This window comes from Lycium ferocissimum, chromosome 1, assembly GCF_029784015.1.
Source record: "Lycium ferocissimum isolate CSIRO_LF1 chromosome 1, AGI_CSIRO_Lferr_CH_V1, whole genome shotgun sequence".
Lineage (NCBI taxonomy): Eukaryota > Viridiplantae > Streptophyta > Magnoliopsida > Solanales > Solanaceae > Lycium > Lycium ferocissimum.
The window spans coordinates 29077469-29099008 of record NC_081342.1 but is presented as its reverse complement, the minus strand read 5'-3'; positions in this window follow the sequence as shown (position 1 = coordinate 29099008).

Genomic DNA, 21540 nt, shown 5'->3' with positions numbered 1-21540 from the left:
TCATAGTTGCCATAAGTATTTCATCAATCATTTCCGGACCCTTTCCATCATGTATAAATGTATGAATGCAAGAATGAGAAATCAGTGCAATGAATGTAAATGAATATGCTATGAAGATCACAAACACCATAGGTTGTATCAAATCTTGCATAACGTCGTTACCATCAGCAAATCATAATCAAGATCTCATTTGTGCCTTATCACAAGTACACATCCAATTCAAGCCTAATCTCAATATCTGATCACAATATGAATCTCAACGTATTTCTAATTCAACAGTCAATATGGGACATGATCAGCCAATAATATCAGGGTCAATGAATACAAGGCACCAAGCGACAAGTGAGAACAAGACTCAGATAAATCACTCAACAACAGCAAGGATATGTAACCATCTCAATCAACAAGAAGAGTATATATTAACTCCTTCCTTCTCATATCACAAACAAATACACCTCGAAGTTTCGGACATAAAGTAATAGCGACAAGCCCACATAATCAGAAATTATACCATCCTAGATAATATCCAACCAAACACCATGTCAGATGACCTAATCATGCATTCTCCCGTCAATTTTATACAATATATACGTTTTGCTAATCAAAGTCTAACTAACGTAAGACATAATCTTCCTTGAATGCAGAACAGGAGCCACGAACTACTCCACACGAGCCATCTATTTTTGAAGCATTTCAGAACGGTCAAAGTCTAGCAATATAATGCTAAGTAAGCAATAGACCTTCTAATAAATATAGGGACAACATTGGGGAAGAGGACCCAATTACTTCTACCCTTTTTGAATGGTGAAACCATCATTAAATGGTAAATTTATCATAATCTCAACCACAACAATCATAATCTTCCAATTTATGGGTTTCTAATTAATTTAGTCCTTCCAAAACATATTTTAGTCCAAAGTTCCCCTTTTTTTATTAGAACCATAAGTCTCAATACACAATTCCCAACATAATTAACCGATTTCCCATCTTAGAAGGTGATTACCCACACTCTTAGATGATTAAACAATAATAAAATCAACAACCCGTTAATTATTCTAGGGTTTAACGATTCTAGGATTCTAGTATTTTCATTCACCATTAAAGAACCTTAAATAGCATAAGAACTTAAAGATGATAAGGGAATCAACAATGAAAAGGTTTAAAACTTACCTTCAAAGAAAACTTCACCCTAGCCTTAAAAAATCGCCTCTCACTTTCTTGGGAACTGTTTTTGGTGTTATGTGGTGAATGACTCGGAATTCAGTAATATAAAAGTGGGTTTTTGTCTCCCGTCGACGACTTCCGCGGTCACTATGTTCACTGCAGCGGTCTGACCCACCGCTACGATGGACCTCATTAACTGCCCTAACCCCGCGGCGGTGACCGTCACCCCCGCGGCGGACTCATTGCGTACGACCTCCGTGCCGGCGGCCGGTCGCATCCGACCAAAGAACCTCTGTTTTTTCACTAGATTTTCACCTAAAATTCCAACATCAATCCGAGGCCCTACAGACACAATCAAACATGCACACATAAGTAAAAATGCACTACGGACTCACCCGTGGCCTCGAAATTCCCAGCGGAGGTCTAATTTACTAACTCAGCCCCCAATGGGAATAAACCTAGTTTTCCAAACAATGCACAACATACTATCAAACACCATCCTTTTTAGAATTCTAACTCTTTAAGTTCTCACTTGACTCGCTCATAGTCTCGAAAATGAACTGACATGGATAAAAGGGTCAAAACGCACATAACGACCTAGCGGGTCATTATAGTGAATGGTAGAGATTGATGGAGAAAGCATGCTTAGGTTTTCGGACATGGTGTTAAGATGGACATTTCTAGGTTGGTATTGTTATGTGTGGCTTGTCGCCATTTGTGATGTTGAACTTGACGCAGTTTTTTGACCGTGTGAACTAGTGGCTTATTAGCATGAATGGGCTCGCGCTATGCCTTATATGTTATACTTGTTGACCATTTACCTTTTGGTTAGACTCCAGTTAGCGAAACATATGAGAGTTAGTTTTGACGGAGAAAGAATGTTAAGCTTCAGGTATGAAGTTGGGGTGGATATTCTTAGTTTGGTATTATTGTTGACTTTGTATACTTGTTGCCTTGTTTGTGTGATTTGGCTTGTTGCCATATGTGTGGTATTGGACTTTTTGCTAAATTGTCATGTTGTGGTTGTGATACGTTCGTCTTTCACTTCTCTTGACATCATCATTGATAAAGGAGAGAACTTGATTCGGTAATGATATTGTGATATGTGCTCATGTAGAGGCACGATTGAGATTAGATCTGATTACATTTGAGTTTAACATTACGCACAACATGCATACTCATTTTGCATAATACATTGATATGAACGGTGATTGGTACTGATGGTGATAAGTGAGAAGGAAACAACTGAGATTACGGACAGATTTGATATAGTAGCCATCTCTGGGCTGTGTGCGGAATGGCTAGTGATATGAAAGACATCTCGGGGCTGTGTGCGGAGTGGCTGGTGTTGTGGAAGTCATCTCTGGATTGTGTGCAGAGTGACTAGTACATGGACTTCGATGGTCCCCCATAGGTCATGACTATCGAGACGTGAAGGATATCCGTCCGTAGCATGTGCGTACGATCAGTGATTTGGTGCATTGCATACATTCCCATGCATGTGCATTGCATTTACATTTGGTGACTTCTTTATTGCCTGCTCCTTGGTTGTGAAATTACTCTCTAAAAGACTGTCCAGTTACGTGGTAGAGTTCTTGAAACGAAAGACATATAGTAAGGATTAGAGGTATGACTTAGAATGTGAACAGAATACAGTAAGACTATTCCATTTGATGAGTTGAGATAGGTTATGTGTGCATGAGTATGTAGTTAGAAAACTAAAGCATTGAGGATTAGATCTAGGTCTAAGATTTGAGACCATTGCTAAGTTTATAACTGTTTGTTGTGGACCATTATCTGATTATGTCTAGTAATCGAGTTTGATTGCCTATCATTCTTATCTGTCAATCTCTATTGGTTTATATGTTTTCCTAATCATTGTCGGCCTATGATTACTTACATGTACGTGTGTTGTATTGATACTACTCTTGCTACACCCTATTTGGGGTGTAGGGTTGTTACAGGTTATGTTCGAGATTTCATTAGCTTCCGAAGATCTCTCGGTGTCCACTCCAAAGCTTTTGTTAAATTTCATTCTAGAACAGAGGTTGCATTTTGGTTGTATTGTAATTCTATTTAAGTTGTAAATCTTAGAAGCTCTTGTACGAGTCTAGACCCGATTTTGGGAAATGATTATTGATAAAGTAACTCTTATTATCTTATTCTTCAAAAATGATGTTTGGGAAATATCTAGTATGGATTCTTCTTAATTTATTCTTTTTGGGAAGGGTTTGCCTACCAGGTACGATTGGGTAGGTGCCCGCAGATCTGCGATTTGGGTCGTGGCAGCAAGTAAATAAATTATGAGTTAAGAATGGAAGCTTATGAGAATACACGAATTTTCAAAGGAAAAAAATGGCATGATAGTCTGATTAAGCACAAAGACAAGGCGAGAGAGTTAGTGCTTCTATACAGCAACAGAATTAAACTTTTTCCTTGAAAGTTTAAATCTCGTTGGACAGGGCCTTTCATGGTTACAAATGTGACACCTTAAGGAGCAGTAGAAATCCAACTACAGGAAGGAGGAGATAAGTTCAAGGTTAATGGGCACAAATTGAAACTATATGTCAATGGAAGATTTGACAGAGTAGTTTCTGCAATCATAATCAAATAGTTAAAAAAAAAAAAGTTCAAGCTGTCAACGATAAACTCAGAACTATTCTTTAACTATATATATATACATAAACTCAGAACTATTCTTTGACTTTATATATATATACACACACATGTATTTGTCTGTGTGTCTACATACGTATATATACCTTAAGTAATTATATGTGTGTGATTATATATATATATATATATATAATCAAAGAATAGTGAATCAAAAGATGGGTACAATGCTAACCTACTACCTTTTTGTCTTTGACAAAAACTTCCCTTCTTTCTTCTCATTCCTAGATATAACTCCCGCTTAAAACAATCCTGATGCCTCATCTATGCCCATTATTTTTTCCACCTTCATCTGTGTGTCTCTCTCTGCTAAATTTTCTTTCATAGTGAAGATTTCAATCTTTTTAAGCCTGTAAATCCAATAATCAAAAGCTAAACCAAATCTAATCAATTTCATTGCTATAATTTGAGAATGTAAATCCAAAGAATCAAAGCTATACCAAACCTAACTAATTTTTATTGTTATAATCAGAAAATTCAAACCCAAGAATCAAAAGCTAAACCCAATATGATCAATTTCATTGTGATAATCCAAAAATGTAAACCTAGCAATTAAAAGCTAAACTATATTTAACCTATTTCTCTGTTATAATCAAGAAATTTAAACACAACAATCAAAAGCTAAACTAAGAAGATGTTAGTTGATCTATGCTCTTTTTAAGCTAAATTTAAAAGTGGGTTCTATTTAAGTTATTCTTTTCAGGATGAAATTATAGCTCAGTTGATTGATGTACTCTTTAAGCAACCCATTCACAATCCCGAATTCATAGAGACCCATTTATAAATGCACAAAGGAATCACTGAGCAAACAGAATGTAATTTTCAACGAGAAGAAGGAGAAGATATTGCGAGATGAAGAAGGAAAAATCAACAGAGCGAGAGAGAGATAGCAGATAGAGAAATGAGGAAGGAGTGGTTTTACTTTCTTGGCAAAAAGATCAAAAACCCTTTCTCATTCATTTAGGACGACAGGGGCTGGAACTAGTAACAAACTCTGCACTCAAAAGAAGAGTACAACAAGAGTAGCATCAGTACAAACAACACGTACTGAGTAAGCATCATAGACCGACTATGTCACGACCCAATTTGGCTAAGCCGTGCGGGCACCTACCTTTTTCACCTCGGTAAGAGAACCCTTAACCCAATGATAATAAAGGCATAAACAAATAAATCAATTAAGCGGAAGAAAATGAATCACGTAAGTCTTACGATAATAATATAGAAGAAAGTGGGGAAATAAGAAAATACACCCAGGGTCTAGTCTAAGCCATACAAAAGCAAGTAGATCCGAAATATACAAGTCTGGAATTATAATAATACATCAAATATGTTTATGTCTCAAAATGGGAAAGTAAGACATAAATAAGAAGAGTCTTCAAGGCAGCGGACATCTCGTGCTCACCCTGTAGACTCAAAGCAATCCTGATAGCGACTATCAGCCACGGGAGACGGAAGAAGATCCAACCTGGAACTCTGCACTCATAAAAGAATGCAACAAGTGCAGGTCAATACAAAACCACAGTACTGGTAGGTATCATAGGCCGACTAAGTGTAGCTAACATAATTCAGACAATAAAGCAAGATAAGCATATAAATCAACATGTATAAGTCAAACACCAGCCAGAACTAAGTGCACGCTATCACCTAGGTTGAAGCATCTAAACCTAAGTGTGCCAAGTCGCAATATATCCAATTAGAATCAGATCAACACAAGTAAATCACCAGACCAGCACAAAATAACCATAATGCTATGCAATGCAATAATGTATGAATGCAAATGCAACGCTATGCAATACTGTGTACACATATACTCCGGACGGAAGTATCGACGTCTCGGTAGCACAACCCAAGGTGACTCGCGAAGTCTAAGTGCAACTCGTCCCGGATCTTTGCCCAACAGACAGACGAGACTTCAGATCTTTGCCCACGGAGGATTTTAATCAGCACCACCCCGGGGGACCCGCGGAGTCCATGCACTCACTAAATCCACGATTACGGGACAAACATCGAATATCGGACTCTCACGTCACTCTCATCCAAACCGAGCCCAGCTCATCACAGTGTTTCATCAAGTATCAACAATGTATCAATAGTATATCATGAAGGATGAAAATGTGTGCAATGTATGTGTCAACATCAATAATCAGATCAATATCACAAGTACTAAACATGGGTACGCCAACAATATCATGAAAGACTACACAAGTCATATAAAACTCTATCCGCGTATCAACATCAATAAGTAGGGTACTACAATATCACAATCAAGATGTAAAAGCAGTCCCCAATATCTACTATCATCACGTGGCATCAAGCCAACAACAATAGAACAATCAAGCCACAACACAACGGGGTGACTAACCCCAATCACACAACAGGGCCCAATCTAAGACAATATTCAACCCAACTTCATACCCGAAGGTTTACATGATGTCTCCGACAATATCATCTAAATATATGCTTCGCTACACGAAGTCTCACCAAGGGTAAGCCGTAACCTACCTGGATGGCCGAACAATGAATACACCAACAATCACTCCTTCGCCTTGCCCTTCCGCTGAGCCTCAAGATCAAGAAAGTCTAGGCATATTCGAAATCTAAATTAGTAATCATGAAGATCGACACCTATATTGCTATAATTCAAATTATGTCAAAACCCAACCCTAGAATTTTGGGTAAATGGGACCCACAAGGTCAAAAAGGGAAATTCGGGGGTAAAATATCTAATTAAACACTAGGTGATCAAAACCCATCAACTAATTACTAAATTAACTCAAGGATTCACCCAATTTCGAAATTCAAGCAAAACCCCCAATTTTAGGTATATACCCTAACGCTTAGATTCAAGAATTCAACACTAATAATGGGAGATATATGATTAACAACCTTAGATACATCGTAATCTAGCATAACCCAATCAATTTCATCATTAAAAAGCCTAGATAAAAAAATCCATCAAACCCACTTTTTATCTTCTATTACTAAGGAACTAAAAAAGAAAAAGGGATTCTAAGATGATTAGAAATAATGAATTAGCAAGGGGATTAGAGGGACTTACCACCCAGAATCTTCTCCAAGAATCCTCTAGAATAGTTTCCAAGAGTACAAATTTCAGAATGGCAATAAATGATAGACGAAGGGCTTTTAACACTTCATTTAATGAACTAACTGCTCGTCACCCGCTTCCGCAACACTACTACCGCTCCAGCGGTCCCATGACAACTACAGCGGTTATGCCCAATTGGCAAAGACCGCTTCAGCGGCAGGGTGACCGCTGCCGCGGTGCTGGTGCCGCTTGACACCAGAAACTTTCCCAAGTTTCACATTTCAACTCAAATTTTCGACTAATTCCCGAGGCCATCTACTCACAAACCACATACACAGACACATAAAAACACGCTACGAACGCGCTCGTGGCCTTGAAATTCCCAACGGAGGTTTCGTTGATCGAGTCAACCCCCAATACCTCAATTCTAACTTCCCAACCTAAGTTCCAAAATGCATCCAAGTGCATTGGGGACTGAACCAGATATGCACACAAGTTCTAAACGGCCATCCGGATCTCTCAGAATTAAGGGATTTTCGAAAAAGATCCGTTTACCTAAAAGTCAACTTTAAGTCAATTCTTTTTCGCTTTAAGCCCAAATTTCACAAAAAGGCGCCCGAATCATATCTAAACACCTCGGAAAGTATGTCAACTGTCCCCTCGGGTCAAAAGTGAACTATCCAAGCTAGAAAAGAGGCGAAAGTGTCGGAAAGACTATAACGACCAAACAGGTCGTTACATCAGATACTAATTAAACCATCACTCGTCCTCGAGCGAAGAAAGGAAAAGAGCGGGGAAGTACATGCATCAGTGAACAACTGAGGATATAGGCTATGCATGTTGGACTCAGTCTCCTAAGTAGCCTCCTCACCAGGATGATGCTTCCATTGCACCTTCACAGAAGCAATCTCCTTTGATCTCAACTTTCGAACCTGCCAATTCAAGATCGCAATAGGCTCCTCCTCATAGGTCAAATTCTCATCAATTAATATCGAATCCCAATTAATAAAGTAAGTACCGTCGGCATGGTACTTCTTCAAAGATAGAAACATGAAAAATTGGATGAACTCCCTCCAAACCTGGCGATAAGGCTAACTCATAAGCAACATCACCCGCACGGTCAACAATCTCAAATGGGACAATAAACCTGGGGCTCAACTTGCCCCTTTTCCTGAACCTCATAACACCCTTCATGGGTGAAATCTTTAATAGAACTTGATTACCAATAGCAAACTCTAGATCTCAGACCTTCCGGTTTGCATACATCTTCTGCCGACTCTGCGCTGCCAAAATCTTGGCCTGAATAACTCTCACTCTATCAAGAGACTCTCTCTCGGCAGTCCGTACCCCAAGGTCAAACCTCGAACCCATCAAACCAGCCAACTGGAGATCTACATCTCCTACCATATAAAGCCTCAAAAGGCGCCATGCCAATACTCAAATGATAACTGTTATTGTACGCAAACTCTGCCAATGGTAAGTGCTGATCCCAATGACCGCTAAAATCAATAACACACGCTCTTAACATATTCTTGGGCACCTGAATGGTCCTCTCGGACTGGCCATCGATCTGGGGATGAAAAGCTGTATTGAGATCCAATCCGGTACCCAACTCTTCATGAAAAGCCCTCTAGAATCGGGAAGTGAAGATAGTACCCCGATCAGATATAACAAAAATAGGAACCCCATGCAACCTCATAATATCCCGAATGTATAACTTGGCTAACTTCTCCGCAGTATAAGAAACCTGAATCGGGACAAAGTGAGCGGACTTAGTCAACCAATCAACTATCACCCAAATAGAATCAAACTTGCCCAGGGTCTTCGAAAGACCCACAACAAAATCCATAGAAATCCTCTCCCACTTTCGCTCGGGAATGGGCATCCTCTGAAGTACACCACCGGGTCGCTAGTGCTCATACTTAACTTGCTGACAATTCACACTTAGCCACGAAATTAACTATATCTCTCTTCATTTGACGCCACCAGTAATGCTGTCTCAAATCACGGAACATCTTAGTTGCCCCTGGATGAATGGAATAGAGAGAACTATGAGCCTCAGACAAGATCAACTGAATCAAATCTCCAACATGAGAAACGCACACGCGTCCCTTAATCCTCAAAATACCCTCAGGATCAATCATGACCTCCTTGGCCTCACCCCTTAAAACTCTATCTCGAATCTTGCTCAACTGAGCCTCCTCAAATTGATGAGTCCTGATCTGATCCAGTAAAGATGACCTCGCCTCTACACAAGCCAAAACGCCTGCTCTCGGGCCGAAATATCAAGGCGAACGAAACGTTTGGCCGCAGTCCGAACCTCCATGGCCAACGGACTCTTAGAAATAATCAAATGAGCTAAACTCCCCATACACCACCGCCTGCCGACTCAAGGCATCAGCCACCACATTGGCTTTTCCGAGATGATAAAGAATAGAGATGTCATAGTCCTTTAGGAGCTCCATCCATCGGCGCTGCCTGAAATTAAGATCCCTCAGGGTAAACACATGTTGAAGGCTACGGTGATCGGTGAAAACCTCATAATGGACACCGTACAAATAATGCCTCCAAGTCTTCAAAGCAAAGACTACGGCCAACAACTCCAAATCATGGGTAGGGTAATTCTTCTCATGGATCTTCAACTGACGAGAAGCATAAGCTATCATTCTACCCTTCTGTATCAACACAGCACCCAAACCCATACGAAAGGCATCACAATAGAACGCGAAATCCTTATCCTCTATAGGTAATTCTAAGATCGGTAGGTCAAGTCGTTAAGTCGAGGCTTTTGGAGGCTCTCCTCACAATCATCCGAGTAATCGAAAGGGAACATCCTTCTGGGTCAATCTGGTCAAAGATAAAGCAATAGCAGCAAAGCCCTTCACAAAGCGACGGTAGTAGCTAGCCAAACCTATAAAACTACAAACCTCAGCAACAGTAGTGGGCCTCGCCCAACCCTCACAGCGTCAATCTTCTGTGAGTCAACCATAATCCTATCCTTAGACACAACATGGCTCAAGAATGCCACAGACTCCAACCAAAACTCACACTTCAAAAACTTAGCAAACAAGCTATGCTCTTTCAACAACCCAATGCGACGGTAAGACGGCACCGTACTTCTACTTTTGGAATACACCGAGATATCATCAATAAACACAATCATGAAAGAATCAAGGAATGGCCTAAAGATGTCATTAATCAAAGTCATAAATGCAGCCAGGGCATTGGTAAGCCCAAAAGACATCACTAGAAACTCATAGTGGCCATATCTCGTCTGAAAGGCTATCTTCGGAATATCCTCAGCCCTGATCCTCAACTAGTGGTAGCCTAAACACAAGTCAATCTTCAAATACTGAGGCACCCTGAAGATGGTCAAATAGATCATCAATAAGAGGCATAGGACACTTGTTCCGAATGGTGACCTTGCTCAGCTGGCGATAATTAATGCACATCCACATGGTCCCATCTTTCTTCTTCACAAATAATACAGGAGCACCCCAAAGGGAGAAACTCGATCTAATGAACCCCTTGCTCAATAAATCCTGTAAATGTTCCTTAAGCTCTCTCAACTCGGCAGGTGCCATCCGATATGTCGGAATAGAAATAGGGCGAGTGCCCAGATCCAAGTCAATGCAGAAATCAATATCGCGATCGGGTGGCATACGCGACAGATCAGACGGGGATAGCTGCGGGCTAACTCATTGATAGAATGGACTCAAGGGTGGGAGATACACACGGTCGTGTCTCGCACGAGAGCCGTGTAAGCTAAACACCCTTATTGACTAACTTCTTCACTTGGAAGGAAGAAAATGATCTTCTTCGAGCCGGGACTCAGGAGTATCTCTCCACTAAGCCTAGAATGCCTCTAAGGCTAAGGTAACTGTCTTGGCATGACAGTCCAAGATGGCGTGATAAGGAGAAAGCCAGGTCATCCCCAAGATAATGTCAAAGTCCACCATATCGAGAATCATCAAAGCTACCCAAGTGTCATACCCCATAAAAGTAATCAAACAGGACCGGTAAACTCGATTAACAACCACAGAATCTCCAACTGGAATAGAGACATGAACATGTATATCTATGCTATCACAAGCCAAATCCCAATCAACGGCATGATATGCAGACACATACAAATAAGTGGATCCAGGATCAAATAACACAGATATTGCTCTATGACGGACATAAATGGTACCTGAAATCACAACATCTGAGGCCTCTGCCTCGGGCCTACCCAGAAACGAGTAACAATGGGCCTCATTATATCCAGTCTGAGATCCCCCTCTAGCACTCTAGGACCTACCTCTAACTACCTGGGATCCACCTCTAGAACGCTGAGAACCACTGCGGCCTGACTGAGCACCGCCCCTCTGAGAAGCACCATCTCAACCACCAGATGATGTCGGAGTCCTCGGTGGCTGATAATCCCGCTTGGGCCGGGAACATATCCTAGAAATATGCCTAACCTCTCCACAAGAAAAACAGATCAGAGGGGACGAAGGCTAATAAACTGAAGCTGAGGACCCGGATGACACAACCCTGTCTACCGGTCGAGAAAATGAACTTTCGAGAGCTGCGTCTGGGTGGCACACTGGAGAAAACCTGCAATGCTAAGTGCACAGAGCGGCCAGAATATGGCTGATACGGCCTAGAAGACTGACCCGCGCCCCTCGAACAAGAACCACCATAACTCCGAGTCTGACGCGGTCTCTTGTCACCAGCACCTCCAAATGCATGGGCCTTAGCGCCCTCAACCCAAGAAGCATGCTCGACGATGAACTGGAAAGAAGCCCCCATAGCCTCCATCTGAAGGCAAGGAATCTAAAGTGAATCGACTAGCCCACTAATAAATTGCCTAATCTTGTCAGGCTCGATTGGGATCAAAAGAGTGGAATAACGGGCCAGATACAGATAGCGGGTCACATATGCCTCCACAGACATACCCCTCTACTGAAGATGTAAGAGCTCCTCCCTACGCGCCTCTCTCAAAGACTGAGGCACATACTTCTCAAGGAATGCCTGGTAGAACTGAGTCTAAGTTAGGGGAGGAGAACCCTCAGGTCTGCAAGCCACAAAATACCTCCACCAAGTCTTTGTGTCGCCGCGAAACTAGTAGGACACATAGTCAGCTCCATGGGTCTCCACGATCCCCATTCTGTGTAGTAACTCATGCATATCCAAAGTGAACTCATAAGCGTCCTCAAAAGAAGTACCCGAAAACTTTAGCGGCTCTAACTTCCTAAACCTCCCAACAAGATCCTGATCAAAGGCAGTCATAATAGGGCCCTCTATGGGCCTAAGATCATCACTCGGGGCTGGTACAAAGATCAATATGGGGAGCCATAGCTACAACGGGATGTGCTACCCGAGTAGTTCTCTACTCAGGGGTCTGCGCCCCAACTCTGGTCTGTGAACCTCTGCAAAGAGTAGTAACACCAGCGACAGCCTGCTAGGCATCTAGATGAAGTAAGACTCTGGCCATAGTATCCTACATAATCTGATCAAAAGTAACCTCGAGCTGTGTCCGTGCTGGGGCCACATCTTCTGCGGCCTGGTCTCGATCCTGCTGATCCTCAGGCTCTGGAGATGGAGATCTCTCTCGTCGCTGTCCAATCGCAGGAGCCCTGCCCTTGGCTGGGGCAGCCCCGCGGCCTCTAGCCCTACCGCGTCCTCAGGCTTTCGTTCACCCTCTGGTACTGGCCGCAGCTGCGGGCTCTGGCACCTGACCACGGGCTATAGTAGCTTGAGTCCTCACCATCTTTGAGAGAAGAGATAAGAGTCAGATAACAGTTAGATTTTTTCAGATACTAATCATAATAAAGTAGCACGAAAGAATGAAAGAAGTGAGATTTCCAAAATGTCCTGTAGCCTCTCGCAGATAAGTACGGAGCTCATCGTATCGATCCACGAGACTCTACTAGACACGCTCTTGTATTATAGACCGGGTAACCTAGGGCTCTGATACCAACTTGTCACGACCGATTTGGCTAAGCCGTACGGGCACCTACTTTTCCCACCTCGATAAGCGAACCCTCAACCCAACGATAATAAAGGCATACTAGAGCATCTAGATCTGAAATATACAAGTCTATAATTATAATAATACATCAAATCTGTAGATGTCTCAGAATGAGAAAGTAAGACATAAACAAGAAGAGTCTTCAAGGCAGCGGACATCTCATGCTCACCCTGCAGAACCAAAGCAATCCTGATAGCGACTATCAGCCACGGGAGACGGAAGAAGATCCAACCTAGAACTCTACACTCATAAAAGAATACAGCAAGTGCAGGTCAGTACAAAATCACAGTACTGGTAGGTATCATAGGTCGACTAAGTATAACTAACATAATTCATACAATAAAGCAAGAAAAGTAGATAAATCAACAATTAGAAGTCAAACACCAGCCAGAAGCAAGTGCACGTCATCACCTAGGTTGAAGCATCTAAACCCAAGTGTGCCAAGTCGCAATATATCCAATCCGAATCCGATCAACGTAAGTAAATCACCAGATCATCACAAAATAACCATAATGCAATGCAATGAAATAATGTATTTATGCAAATGCAATACTATGCAATGTTGTGTACACATGTACTCCGGATGAAAGTATCGACGTCTCGGTAGCACGACCCAAGGTGACTCGCTAAGTCTAAGTGCTACTCGTCCCAAATCTTTGCCCAACGGACAGACGAGACTCCGGATCTTTGCCCATAGAGAATTTTCATTAACACCACCCCAGGAGACCCGCGGAGTCCATGCACTCACTCAATCCACGATTCCAGGACAAATATCGGATATCGCACTCTCACGTCACTCTCATCCAAACCGAGCCCAACTCATCATAGTGTTTCATCAAGTATCAATAATGTATCAACGATATATCATGAAGGATGATAATACGTGCAATGTGTCAACATCAATAATCAGATCAATATCACAAGTACCAAACATGGGTACACCAACCATATCATGAAAGAATACACAAGTCATATAGAACTCTATCCTCGTATCAACATCAACAAGTAAGGTACTACAATATCACAATCAAGATGTAAGAACAATCCCCAATATCTACTATCATCACGTGGCATCAAGCCAACAACAATAGAATAATCAAGTCACAACATAACGGGGTGACTAACCCCAATCACACAACAGGGCCCAATCTAAGACAATATCTAACCCAACTTCATACCCGAAGGTTTACATGATGTCTCCAACAATATCATCTAAATATATACTTCGCTACACGAAATCTCACCAAGGGTAAGCCATAACCTACCTGGATGGCCGAAGAGCAATACACCAACAATCACTTCATAGCCTTGCCCTTCCGCTGAGCCTCAAGATTAAGAAAGTCTAGGCATATTCGAAATCTAAATTAGAAATCATGAAGATCGACATCTCTATTGCTATCATTCAAATTAGGTCAAAACCCAATTCTAGAATTTTGGGTAAACGGGACCCACAAGGTCAAAAAAGGAAATTCGGGGGTAAAATATCCAATTAAACAGTAGGTGATCAAACCCATCAACTAATTGCTAAATTAACTCAAGGATTCAACCAATTACGAAATTCAAGCAAAACCCCCAATTTTGGGTATAAACCTTAACTCTTAGATTCAAGAATTCAACACTAATAATGGGAGATATATGATTAATAACCTTAGATACATCGTAATCTAGCATAACCCAATTAATTTCATCATTAAAAAGCCTAGATAAAAAAATCCATCAAAGCCACTTTTTATCTTCCATTACTAAGGAACTAAAAATGAAAAAGGAATTCTAAGATGATTAGAAATAATGAATTAGCAAGGGGATTAGAGGGACTTACCACCCAGAATCTTCTCCAAGAATCCTCTAGAATAGTTCCCAAGAGTACAAATTTCAGAATGGCAATAAATGATAGACTAAGGGCTTTTAACACTTTATTTAATGAACTAACTGCCCGTCACCCGCTTCCGCGACACTACTACCGCTCCAGCTGTCCCATGACAGCTACAGCGGTTATGCCTAATTAGCAAAGACCGCTTTAGCGACAGGGTGACCGCTGCTGCGGTGCTGGTGCCGCTTCACACCAGAAACTTTCCCAAGTTTCACACTTCAACTCGAATTTTCGACAAATTCTCGAGGTCATCTGGTCACAAACCACATACACAGACACATATAAAAATGACTCACCTGTCCCATGGCGCATGGTGGTTATGCCCAATTGGCACGACCACTTCAAATAGGTGACCGGGCGACCGCTTTTCGATCACCGCCGCGGTGGCCGGTGCCGCCAAAGCGGGCACCAGACACTAGAAACTTTCCCAAGTTTCAAACTTCAACTCGAATTTTTGACTAATTCCCGAGGCCATCTGCTCATAAACCACATGCACATACACTCATAAAAACACGCTACAAATGCGCTCGTGACCTTAGAATTGCCAACAGAGGTCTCGTTGACCGAGTCAACCCCTGATACCTCAATTCTAACTTCTCAACCCAAGTCTCAAAATGCATCCGCGTGCATTGGGGACTGAACCAGATATACATATAAGTTCTAAACGTCCATTCAGACCTCTGGAAATCGATGAATTTTTGAAAAAAGTTCATTTACCCAAAAGCCAACTTTGAGTCAACTCTTTTTCGCTTTAAGCCTAAATTTCACAGAAGGTCACCCGAATCAAATTTAGACACCTCGAGAAGCGTGTCAACGGTCCCCTCGGGTCAAAAGTGAGCTGGAACTAGCCAAAGCTCACCCTGAAATCTCTGTCAAGTAGACTCGGATCACTATTGACGACAGGAGCTGGAACTAGTAACAAACTCTACACTCAAATGAAGAGTACAACAGGAGTAGCAAACAACGCGTACTGATTAAGCATCATAGGCCGACTAAGATTAGTTCACGCATATAAGCATAAAATCAACCAGATAAGCAGGTAAGCACATAATACTCAAACCAGGTTATAGAATATCCCATAACCGAATCACCACCCAAGATGAAGCTTCTAAACCACAAGTCTGTCTTATCACAATAATCTCAATCGATAATCACAACCCAAGTTCGGACCTAGGCAGAGTCACTCCCCAGCAATCTAACCCAGTCCATAATTCGATCCATTCCACCATAATAATACGAACCAACCATACCAAATCAGAAATAAAGAGTTGTATGATGATGCATAATAACATGTAATGATGTGCAATGCAATGAAATGCAGTGCACTGGCCAAATACCTCAAACTTATACATACATGCTAATGGTATTGTTTTCTTAATAGTCATGACCCATGGGGGACCCGCGAAGTCCATGTACCCCTCGCTCTGGAACAGACCTCGGATTACGAGTTCACAAACAGGCCACATCCTCACCCTCTGTCAAATGTGCCTTAAATATATATCAAGATAGGCCATCTCCTCACCCCCGGTCAGATGTGCCTTTTAAACATATATTGTATGCAAGATGAGTATTCAATCTATGGTTCAAGTCTGGAACCCCAAGATGAAATATTAACTCAAAAGTAAGCATGATCAATCTATAAAATCAAATGCAAATGGAAGTCCAAGTCACAATGCTATAAGCCATATAAACCATACCAGAACTTCTATAAGTCAGCTCAACCATGGAATAAATCATACAAACCATCTCAGTCAACATAAAGAGTCTATGACACCCTTTACTTCCGATTATAGCAAGTACACCTCACAACTAGGTCTTGTGTCACCAAGGTGCTCACTTTTCTCTTGTCTCATCATCAGTACCAAGTCATAATTTAATAACACCATACGTATGAAATGAGAATGTATGCCATGCATGTTATCATCAACAACAAATGAAATCATACCTCACGTTTTCACTTGTGTATTATCATAAGTACATATAACGATTCAGGTCAAATCTCATTATCCTTCCTTTCTCCGATGATATATGACACCATGAGTTTAGTGCAACACGTATCACAACACAACAATTTAGGTAACAAGTCTAATCACAATAACAGGGCAACAAGCCACCATCAACAACAACCAACCTAATAGAACTCCATCCCGAATCACCACAATATGAATACAAAAACACCATCACAATGCGTAAATAACGACGATAATTCCACATAATTAGAAGTCATACCAACTTAGATAATATCCAAAGCAAACACCATGTCTGAAGACCTAATCATGCTTTCTCATGTCAATTCTACACAATATACACGTTTCGCTAATCAAAGTCTAACTAAAGTAAGACGTAACCTACCCGAATGCAGAATAGGAGCCACGAACTACTCCACACGAGCCTTCTGTTTTTGAAACGCCCTAGAACGATGCTAGTCTAGCAAATAACAACAGACCATAATGGTAAGTAAGCAACATACCATCTAATCAAACAAAAATCCACATTTGGGACAATAGTGCCCAAAATACCCCTAACCATCCGAATGGACGAAACCAGAATTTAAGGGTGAATTTATCCTACTCTCAGTCCCAACAATCATAATCCTCCAATTTATAGGTTTCTAATCACTTTAGACCTTTCAAATCAGATTTTAGGCAAAACCCCCAATTTGGGTGAAACCCTAAGTCTCAATATATAATTTTCACAATGATTACGAAATTCCCATCCTAGAAGATGATAACCTATACTTCTAGATGATATAAACAGTAATCTAAACCATTTTCCATAATTTCCAATCAGGGTTTCATGAATTTAGGGTTCTAGAGCTTTCACCCACCATTAATGGACCTTAAAACTAACCATGGAAACTTAAAGAAGGAAGGTAAAGGAACAAGTAATGGTTAAGACTTACCCTCAAGGACAATCCACCAAAGCTATAGAATATTCAGCTCTTTCTCTCTTAGAAACTATTTTTTTGGAGTTATGGGACTAATGACTCGAAATTGTCAATATAAAAGTGGGTTTCTGCCTCCCTTCAACCGCTGCAGCGGTCATTTTGTTCGCCACAGCGGTGTTGCTTTAGTGGCCTGACCCACCGCTACGGTGGACTTCATTAACTCCCAATCCTCGCGACAAAGGATCGGCGCCCCTTGCCGCGGACTCAACGTAGCGGACCTCGTCCGCCGCAAATGGGTCGCAAAACCGAAACTCTGTTTTTTCACAAAGTTTCCATCCAAAATCCCAACATTAATCTGAGGCCCTACACACAAACCAGGCATGCACCCATAAGTAAAAATCCGCTACGGCCTCACCCGTGGCCTCGGAACCCCTAACGGAGGTCTAATTCACTAAGTCAACCCCCAATAGAAATAAATAAGTTTTCAAACAAGTGCACAAAATACTATCGCAAGCCTTTGCTTTGAAATTCTAAATCTTTAAGTTCTCCCTAGACTCGCTCCTAGTCTCGGAAATGGACTGCCAGGGGTAAAATGGTCAAAACGCTCCAAACAACCTAGCGAGTCGTTACATCATATACCAATTAAATAATCGTTCGTCTTCGAATGAAGAAGGGGAGTACGAAGGTTGACGGTAACCCAAGAACCTTTATTATAACCACCCGGAACCCTCTACGGCAATAAGTGGGACAAAATACTGCTCGATCACCTTATCAATCAAGCTTCTTTAATTTAGCTCAAAGATCCAATTTTCCATATTTCCCATACTCGAATTTCTTTCACAACTGATCCCCGAATATAAGGACTGTTTCTGCTGGAATTCTCTGATTCTATGAATCATACCTCTGAATGTGATCAATAGGTCCCACAAACATTTCTCAAAACAATACAGACCTTTAAATATATACATAATCACAGGCCACTCGAAACTAGTAGCATAATCTGATTCCGCTAACCCTTCTTTCACACCTCTAAAGTCGTTCTTTGCACCATGATTTCCTAGCAACACATAAGCACACACCACAAGCCCGAAACCATGACTTACTCTTGCCAGAAAAGAATCTCTGCTCCATCTGAGAACTCTACACAATTCCATCAAAACTGATCTTGCTCAAGGCCGACTTCGCTAATTCCAAGTCCGTTAATTTCGTAACCCGGTGTTGAACCCATTTAACCAAAACCGTAGCTCAGACCTTCTCAAACCCTTAATCGCCATACTGAAAGCATACCCACTGATTACCTTGCCGAGTCCAAACCCGTAAGGAACCACCTGACTACTCTAAAGATTGTTCACAACCATAGTACCTCCTCAGATCATCACTAATCCCCGACACAAACCATTAAAACTGTCCGAATAACTGACCCCCTGGAAGTAAATGCATATCTTCCCGAATACCACTAATAGTCACTCGAGCCGGCCTAAATTTTTGAAACCAATCACAGTCCTATCACCCATCTGGGGAGACTAAATCTAGTCCTTTAATATTCTGAAAATGCCCACTCGAGCTATCCGATTAGTAATACCCACAGTATAACACACTACCACGAATACCGTCTCATCCCCAAAATATAACTCTAGTCTTCAAGTTATAGGGATTTCCATATTTTCTTTCCTTTAAATCACACAAACTCCTCCATAGAAGGGTGCTATGAAATTACCTAAGAGGGTACCACACAAGCCACTTCCCATAAGCCTTAACATGCCGGTTACTCGAAATTTGCTTTTTACTAGTCGCTGATCACGAAACCTCACGAAACTATGTCATATCAGTTAGTCCATTTTTGTAGACTCCTTTCCTTAAGCGTACTCAACAACCATAACCCACCTGAAATATGCAAGAAAACGGCACGACCATCCATACTGACCCAAGTAATTCCGAAGATATGCCTCATCCTAACTGAATCTCGATCAACTACACCTTTTCTTGACTTTTCAATTCTCAGTTCCAATCAAATCACAATCATCGTCACCGTCTAGCCATTCTCAAACCCACTCGATAGAATACCGCAAAATCATATGTCTTGCCAACTAACCAAGTCAATCCTAGAGATAGTAGCATGTCACACACTCTATACCCTAGAATTCTATTAACGCATTCAACTCTAAAACTGAATACTCTCTAGATCTAGTGTATCACATACACCATCCTACTAATGTCCCCACGTACCTCTACCAAGGAGCCTTTGCTCAAATTCCCTTAACTCAAATTCCGAAATGTTCTCTACAACTCGAATTAATTCAAACCTCATCATTAATTTACCACTTCGATGCCTTACTTGTCGAACCGGAACACCCTTAACCATTCGCGCGATTATCCCTTTCATTCAATTAACTCAACCGAGTAGTAACACCAGTAGTAGTAGGAACTAGCCGAACTTACACAATAGGTACAAGGCTCTCAACCCTAATTCATTATTATATGCAACACCCGATAATTCCTTGAGCACTAAAGCTTTATACTTGACCAACACTAGAGTCATTTTATTAATCAACCACTGGCTCACGGCATAACCAAACATATCAACTCAGCACTGAACCCTTATGTCTATTCTACCGTGTATGCCCGCAACATAATCCTCAAATCAACTAGCTATCGATTCCACGATATCCTTATCATTCCTCTAAACACGAAGAACCGGTGAACATACCTTTTACTGAAGGACTAGGACCACAGCTGCCCAACATCTTAAGTCTCCACTCATCACTAGTAACGTTGCTTCCCGATCTAAAACCGATAACCACCTTCCTAAAAGAACCCACAAATCACTACCATACAGACACGTCGAAACCCAACTTAAATTTTCACAACCGAATACGCAATCCACTCTCATACAACTTGCAACCTTACCCAAAGAGCACGTCAAATACCAATTGTTCCCTTCTTAATGTGGAGATTAATCTATTCAAATCCTTCTTCTTACACCTTTGTCCCATTAACACGGAAGTACTCATACCCCAATATCCTAAGAATCTCACTTGCTACGCGTTTCACACAAAGTCGTCCTTCATGTCCTTATTCTCAATTTGTCTTCTTTATTACTCGCTGTCACTACACTTTTGCCCAAATCCTATGATTCTTACCGAACGTACATTCATGCCACACACGCCATCCTAATACCCTGACGAAGTTGAAACTTATTCCAACACCAATCATATCTCTAACAAATCATACTTGTTAAGTCATAAATGCACTTCTGCGACTTTCGAGTAACAAATCACTGCAACCACGGGGATCATGCGGTCCCCTGCATTATCACTTCTATCTTTCCAAGAATATGGAAAAATAACCGGGTCTAAATCATAACCCACACAGCTGAAACTTCTAGTCATAACTGGAAACTGAACTAGGTAACGCGTCCGAATCAAGACGACATATCTCGTACCCTACCACAACACGTCACATACAAACCGTTCGCATAAGAGTTTAGGAATGAGTTTCCACCATTCGTGGGAGAATAAGATAAGGAAGTTCATAGACCAATTGGAATCGACTAAATACCAATTTGAATGAAGTAGCATGAAATAATGAAAGAAGTGAAAGTTTCCTAAATGTCCTATGGCCTCTGCAGATAAGTACGGAGCTCATCGTACCAATCCGCAAGACTCTATTAGACATGCTCTTCTACTGGTAAGACCGGTAACCTAGGGCTCTGATACCAAATTGTCACGACCCAATTTGTGAATCGTGATGGCACCTACACTGTCCCCCCAGGTAGGCGAACCATTCCAAAATTATTTTAATCATTTATAAGAATTATGCGGAAATAGAAAATAATTTAGCTAACAGATTCGAATTATATAGGTAATAAATATAGAATAATAACA